This window comes from Corvus brachyrhynchos, unplaced genomic scaffold, assembly GCF_000691975.1.
Source record: "Corvus brachyrhynchos isolate BGI_N302 unplaced genomic scaffold, ASM69197v1 scaffold140, whole genome shotgun sequence".
Taxonomy (NCBI): Eukaryota; Metazoa; Chordata; class Aves; order Passeriformes; family Corvidae; genus Corvus; species Corvus brachyrhynchos.
Window position 1 is genome coordinate 645,530 of NW_008235809.1, and position 7,576 is coordinate 653,105.

The 7,576-nt window shown below is 46.6% G+C and overlaps 1 protein-coding gene across 1 annotated transcript in view; it reads left to right on the plus strand.

Moving 5' to 3' along the window:
* The first annotated feature begins 2,906 nt into the window (after positions 1 to 2,906).
* PDZD2 (PDZ domain containing 2) overlaps positions 2,907 to 7,576 on the plus strand; it is a 201,979-nt gene continuing 197,309 nt past the window's right edge. Inside the window, 1 exon segment of the mRNA XM_008629068.2 lies at positions 2,907 to 3,041. The gene's annotated coding sequence lies outside the window, so the exon portion shown is untranslated.

Below are 7,576 nucleotides of genomic sequence, written 5' to 3' on the forward strand. Positions count from 1 at the left end.
CCGTACCCCATCGTCTTGGGGGCTCTATCCCCAGGAGGCTGGTAGGTCCATGTCCCAGGGCCGGTGGGGTCCATCGCTCTGTAAGGTCAATGGGGCAGGTGTTGATAGGGTCCGTCCTACCAGGGTTGGTGGGGTTTCATTCCTCTGGGGGTCAGTGGGCCACATCCCCTGATATGGGCGTGCTTGTAAGGTCTCTGACCAGCCCTCGCTCTGCTGATCCCGGCGTGCCTGCCTGGGGGGCGGGGGGCAGCTCCATCGCCTGCTGTAACACTTTGTCCTATCTCCCCGCGCCGTGGATTAGGTTATGTTGTGACAGTGCCTGTTACTGTCTTGCAGTGCAGCAGGACCCGGGGATGTAAGGAAGAGGGGTTGCCGTTGCAGAAAAAACAGCAACCGCCCCCCTTCCCTGTACGCAGCAGTTTAATAAAATCAGACAGCATGAAGCATGTGGCCGATTTTTTCCCCCCTAATCATCAGAAGGTAGTTCTCTGTGTCATTAAATAGTCCTGTTAGCACAAAGCGGGCTGTGATATATGCAGTGTTGTAAGCCCGGGAGCAGTTGTGGATGAGATATGTAAGAGGAAAACATCAAGAGCTGACCTCAAACTCTGAAGTTAACTGTGCTGCCTCTCCTTCGGGTGGCCTGGGGTACTCTCTTAAACCTGTCTCAGTTTGTAACTATCTGACCATTCTACGTGGCTGTAAAAAGCTCTTGTGCCCCTTTGAAGGTGTCATAAAGCTGTAAATGGGCTTAATATAGCCCATCCCGTTAACCTCAGCGCTTTCCCTCGGTATCGTTTTAATGAACGGCAACGCTCGTGAATTTCTCTCAACGGGCTGTCAAATCCTCTCTGCTTCTGGCTGGGAGAGAGCGCGGTGAAGCCTTGGGAGAGGAATCGTCCCAGAACTGCCTTCACTCCCTCGTCCCTGGGGGCTGTGGGAGTTTGTGGGGGATTGACACAAGATGCTGGTGCGCTCTGGGCAGTGTAGTGGCAGCGGGTTCAAGCACTGTCCCTGCATCAGCCTCTTGTGTTTAGTGGACACATCACGGCTTGGGCTTCATGCAGCCCCTGGCAGAGGGGCAGCCAGAGTGGCTGTGAGCAGGTGTTACCAGAGTGCTCAGTTGCCTCGGTGGAAGTTCCTCTGCCTTCATTTCAAGGCAAACTGCAATGCCTGAACTCCCTCTGCAACTCTCACTTTCATGTGCAGGATGCATGTCCTTGCAAATACTGTGCTAATCCCTTGGGATGGCTCACAAACTGTAGAGTGCCTTCTCCCTCTCTTGCATGGGTCTTTGCACTCGACGAATTATCTTCTGGGTAGCCAAAGCTCAAGGTGTGTGGAAGAATAGCCTGCAATATTACTGAGTTAATAATTTTCTGAAAAACAAAATGCCTGAATGCAAATAGAATGGAAAATGTGTCTTTGAAGTATTTTTTTCTGTAAAATTATTCAGTGCCTAGCCTGGAGGAAACCTATTTTTTTAAACTTTTATAAAACTCACAAACATTTTACAGAAGTGGGAAGGATTTCTTTTTCTTTTTTTTTATTTTAAAGTATTGTGGTTTTCATGACGTGAGGTCTTTTCTGTGTTCCCTTTGAAATGTTGACAGGGGAATGCTAGTCTAAAACACTTGATGAGTGAGTAGATGTTTAGTCTGGTTTACCAGCTCCTGAGCTGGCAAAGGCAGCTGCCAGCAGCTCTGCCAGGGGCACAGAAAGGCTGGGTCCAGCCAGGGATGCCCAGGATTCCCAGGGCAGAAATCAAGATTGTCTCAAATGAGTTGAAGCAGGGAGAGAAGGTCAGAGTCCAAATGGTATTGCAAAGGATTTCCTAGGAATGCAGAGAGCTGCAGCTATCTCGTGTGGCAGGTATCTACTGCAGGGGTTATTTGGCAATGCTGGTGCCATCAAACCTTGATGTTGTAAGGGTCAAATTTAAAAGTTATTGCATATTTTCATGGTATTGCCATGGGTGTTTTGCTAGCTTTTCAGTAGCTTTGTGAAATAGGGAACATCTCTGAGCAGGATTTCGGCTGGGTGCAAGAGTGCATGCCTGTGTTGGGAGGTAGGGAAGGCTTTAATGTAAGGTCCATCTGCCTTAGCTCATCTGCACAAGCGTTGGGAAATGCTTCCTGCCTTTAAAATCCAAGTCATTACATATGTGGAAAAAACCCAATTTTTTTAAAAATTATGGTTCTTGTACACAGCACACTTTGTCTCCTGAAAGGACAGCTGAGTTGCCCCAAATGAAAAGCTCTGGGTTTCACCAGAGTAGTATGTGAAAAGGTCTTATAATGCAGGCACTTTTCTAAACTGTTTTGAATGTTGTTGCTTAAAGTAGCTTCTTTACTATATTTGTACACATTTCTATACTAGCTAATATTTCTGAGTTATTACTGTCTCCAGTATAAAACTTGTTCTCTTGGCTGGGTTTCCTGCAGGTGTTCATGGGTGCTCTATGTAGCATTCTTACCTGAAATGGGCTCAAACAACTAATAAATTCCATTAGACAAATGCAGAATTAAAAAAAAAAAAAAATTAGTTTTAACTGGGCAATGTTAAGTCAGGAAATAGGCTGAGGCTCCAACAGCAATACTAACTTGGCTGCAGTACACATCCTGTAAGCTCTTTTATGACATACACCTCATAATGTAAACAGGAATAAGCACGTAGATTAATGTATGCACAGAAGGAGTAGAAAAGAGTGTTTTTCTGGATTTGCCCCCCTTGTCCCAGTGACAGCTGGGTCTTGCACAGAGCCTGGGAAAGCCTGGCACTGCCTTACACCACGCTGGGCAGTGCATCCAGCACCGACTCAGGCGTACCCGACGGCTGATGGAGTGAAAATAGCAGCAGCAAATGAGTAATTTGGGTTTTGTTTCTGCCAAAACAATAGCAGGGTAATGAACTGCATTTTGTTCCTTAAGGTCTGTCAGTTGTATGATCCTTGAGCATTCCCTCTTGTGCTGCTCCCCACCGGCGTGTCTGGCCCTGCTGAGGATTCTGTGGTTGTAATGAAGTGCAGTGGCTTCACTTTGGTGAGTCTCAGCTTTCTGCTTCTATTACCCACGTGCTACAGCAACAGCTCTCCCGGCTAATTTTAACTAGATCAAGTACAAAAGTGATTAAATGGATATTGTACTTTAATACAGATCTGCAATGGACCAAGCAGTATTGCTCTTTCTATTATGTTGTCTTAATTAAAAACTGTGTCATTAATATATTTCACTGAATTGATAAATTTAGCCTGAAGGTCAGATAGTCTAATCTGACCTTCGCCATGTCACAAGACATTATATCTTGTGCAGCTACCACTGCTCTGAGCTGGAGATTTGCATGCGATGTGGTGTCATCTAGGGCAGAGTCTGTGGTCCTTCAGCAGCAGCTTCCAGCAATGACAAAGGTGGTCTGGGTGAATAAAATTAATTTATGGGTACTCTCCAGGAGAAAATAATTATCCTTTTCTGTCTAAAATGAGTTCCTAATGTAGTATTAGCTCACTGATATTGCTGCCTTGCTGTGACATTGTAAAGCTCTGCAAGGGAGGTGGGAGCAGCTGTAATACTGCAATCTAACACTTCTACTGTTATACCTGCCTAAAGGCACCTCCTCTTCAGTGCAGCCTCCCAAGGATGCTACTAGAACATTGTTGTAAGCCATGCTGTTGTGCTTTAATTTCATTATTGTTTGATTTGGCCAGCATTTTATTCACTTTCTCTGCAGTGTTAGACAGTTTGCAAAGGGGGTTCGTAACTGGGTGGGTTACAGCACTTACTGTGTGCACTTAATCTAAATTTCTCTCTAAATGGAATTGTATTAAAGTGATTTGGTAAAACTTTGAAATTACAGTAAGGCTGCTTTTGATAATTGACTTCCTCTCCCCCAAATAACTGTGTTTATTAAAATTATCATGACTCACACGGAATGGTTCAAATCAAACCGAATGCCTGGATCCCACTGGGTTTTGGTTCTGGCCATTTTTACTGTGTGAGAAGCGAAGGTAGGTACTGCTGTGGGGTCTCCCTGTGGTGAAGGGCCAGCTGTCCCCTGTCAGCTCTCACAAGTGGAACAGTACCTGTCAGGTTTTGTGCTGGGGGACTTGTCAGGCAGAACACCACTGAAAAACGAGAAAACCATGGCAAATGGTCTCTTAACTACATTAAAGACTTGTGAAACTTCTGTCATTCTGCAAAAAAACCCTGTAATTTTTACACAGTGGAGCCGTCCTCCCTGACTCAGACTGGGAAAAAGCCCTATTCAATGTTACATTTTAATCATATACAACACAAAGACTTTTGCTGTGCTGTTTAAAATCCAGCTTTCTTTCAGGCTGTGTTCTGCCGGGATGTTTTCATCCAAAACGGACTGCTGAGGCTGACAGGAACAGTCTGAAAAAGCAGCTCTAACCTTCCTTCCTGACACTTCAATAGTGACACCCACTGTGGGAAACTAGGGCATAAATGCATTAACACTTGTCACTGGGAAGAAAATCCTCTCCATGATGGGGACCAGAAGAGAGTGATTCCTAGATTCATGATACAAATTGGTTCATTATTTATTTCAATCAAAGTCTGTTGGTGCTGCTACAATGAAAAATTAAAGTGCACTTTATGGAATACATGTGAGCTGACACCCTGCCAAACCCAAAGCCTTCCTGACCTACAAAACGAAGGAGAGCTTTGATGCTTGCTCCACTCTTTGCAAAGTCTCAGACAAACAGGCTTTGTCCAGAATTTTGACTGAGGTAGGACCTCCTGAAACAGATGCCAAACCCACTGTGTTCACTGTTGCCTTCCAGGGAAAACATCCTGCTTTTGCCTCCTGGTATTACAGATCTGCATGAGAGCAGCCCAGCTGCTTGGTCTTCCGTAAATACTTTGGACCTCACTGGGTATCCTCTTACCCATGCCACCATCCTGTTGCATGTTGTCTGTAAGTTTAGCAATGTTCTCATCTTCCCAGATTGGTAAAAGACAGCTTGTTTCCTGCTGGAGCAGGGTTTTTCCACTCCTCCAGCTGTATGCAAATACAACACTTGTATAAATCAGTAAGTGTGATCTGACTGAAGAAACACACTCCTGCTTCTCTCTCTGCTTACAGGGCAAAAGCAGTTGCCTGGTAGTGTGGGGAAAATCTGGCTTTAATACTGAGCTGTGTATTTTACTGGATGTGCTGGTCTTAGTATCATAGAATGGCCAGGACTGGAAGGAACCCTAAAGGTCATGTAGTTCCAACCCACCTGCCATGGACAGGGACATCTTTCACTAGATCAGGTTGCTCCCAGCTCCATCCAATCCGGCCTTGAACACAGCTTCCCTGCGCAACCTGTTCTAGTGCCTTGCCAACCTCATAGTAAAGAATTTTTTCCTAATACCTAATGTAAGCCTGCTCTCTTTCAGTTTGAAGCCATTCCCCCTTGCTCTGTTGCTACAGGCTCTTGTAAGAAGTCTGTCTCCATCTTTCTTGCAGCCTCCCTTTGGGTACTGGAAGGCCACGATTAGGTCATCCCAAAGCCTTCTCTTTTCCAGGCAATTTTCTCAATTCCAACTCTGTCTTTCCTCGTAGGAGAGGTCCTCCAGCCCTCTGCTCATCTTGGTGGCCTCCTCTGGACTGGCTCCAGCAGGTCCCTGTCCCTCCTGTGCTGGGACCCCAGAGCTGGATGCGCTGCTCCAGGTGGGTCTCAGCAGAGCAGAGCAGAGGGGCACAATCCCCTCCCTCCCCTGCTGCCCACGGGGCTCTGGATGCAGCCCAGGACACGTTTGGCTCTCTGGGCTGTGAGTGCCATGGCCGGGGCATGTCCAGCCTCTCACCCACAGCACCCCCAAGTCCTTCTGGGCAGGGCTGCTCTGGGTCTGTTCATGCCCAGCCTGTGCTGATACCGGAGGTTGCCCTGACCCAGGTGCAGCACCAGCACTTGGTCTTGTTCCCATGGCCCCGCTTCTTGAGCTTGTCCAGGTCCTTCTGGATGGCATCCTGTCCTTCAGGTGTGTCAACAGAGTCACTCAGCTTGGTGTCACATGCAAACTTACTGAGGATGCACTTGACCCTTCATCTGTGTCATTAATGAAGATATTAAATCACACTGGTCCCTGTATGGACCCCTGAGGGACTCCACTTGTCAGTGACTCTGAGACACTGACCGCTACTCTGTGAATGGGACCTTGTAACCAGTTTCTTATCCATCTAACAGTCCACTCATCAAATCATTTCTCTCCAATTTAAAGAGAAGGATGTTGTCACAGGGATCATGTCAAAGACTTTATGAAAGTCCAGAAAAATGATATCTGTAGCCCTTTCCTTGTCCACTGATGTGGTGACTCTATCACGGAAGGTCACTAGTTTGGTCAGGCAGGACTTAACCTTAGTGAAGCTGTGCTGATTGTCCCAAAGCACCTCCCTGCCTTAGCCAAGCTTCTAAGAGGCTCTGTTCCATGATCTTCCCAGGCACAGAGGTGAAGGTGACAGGTAATTCCCAGGGTCCTCTTTTCTACCCTTTTTAAAGACGGGTACAATATTTCCTCTTTTCCAGTCACCTGGGATTTCACCTGACTGCCATGACTTTTCAAATATCATGGAGAGAGTCTTGCAAACTACATCAGCCAATTCCCTCAGGACTCTGGGATGCATCTTACTGGGTCCCATGGACTTACAGATGTGGTGGTACATTATGTACATTCTGTATTCAAGTGGTCATGGAGCTGATCTCTACTTAGAGTGGGAGGTACTTTGGTCCCCCAAAGTCTCCATCCTGCTGTCCATCCACTCGAGGGATGTGGGAAGAGAGGCTGCCAGTGAAAACTGATGACTGAGTTCTGTTGGGGTATTTATTCTCAATACAAAGAATCCATGGGTTTTGAGAAACCTTCTGTCCAAAGTCTGCAGCGAAACACAAACCCCAAAGGCTTTGCTTACTTAATGGCACCCTATGTTCTGATGCACGTGGTGCAGCTCCTTTGTGTCCCTGTGCTGGGGAGGAGGTGGATGGGACCCCTGGCAGCCACCTCTGTTCATTGTAGTGCCTGGCTGTCAGCCCATCAGCTTTAATCAGGGCTGGCAGGAACTCCGATGGCAACTGACTGTGTGTTAAAGACTAAAGTCCCTGTCTCATCTGAGCTCAGTTCCCTTCGTGAAGGATTTCAAATGACAAGTGGGACAGGTATTAAACTTTAACCAGCTGTTCATCTTTAAAATATTAATCCTGTTCTTATGCTCTTACCTGTCTTCCCAGCATGCCTAGGTTTGAAGGACTCCCAAGAGTGATGACTACCTATCTTGTGGTCATCCCAGATCTGCAGTGCCAGTTTCCAGTTTTCAAGCCCTCCTCACAAGTGTTTTCTGCTGGGAACATGCTCACCATATTTATCTGGGAATACAAATACTGACCTGAATTCAGGCCAGCTTTCAGTTTTCCTCCCAGGCTCTCAGCAGCATAGATTATATTCCCCTTCTCTTAATCATCTTCCCCACCCTTTATTCTACTGTACCACAGAGCAACCTTGCTCCATATGGGTTGTATTTGGATCCTCCACTTCTTGGGGTGAGGAGCTGAGCAGAGAAATGTCTTCATTGCCAT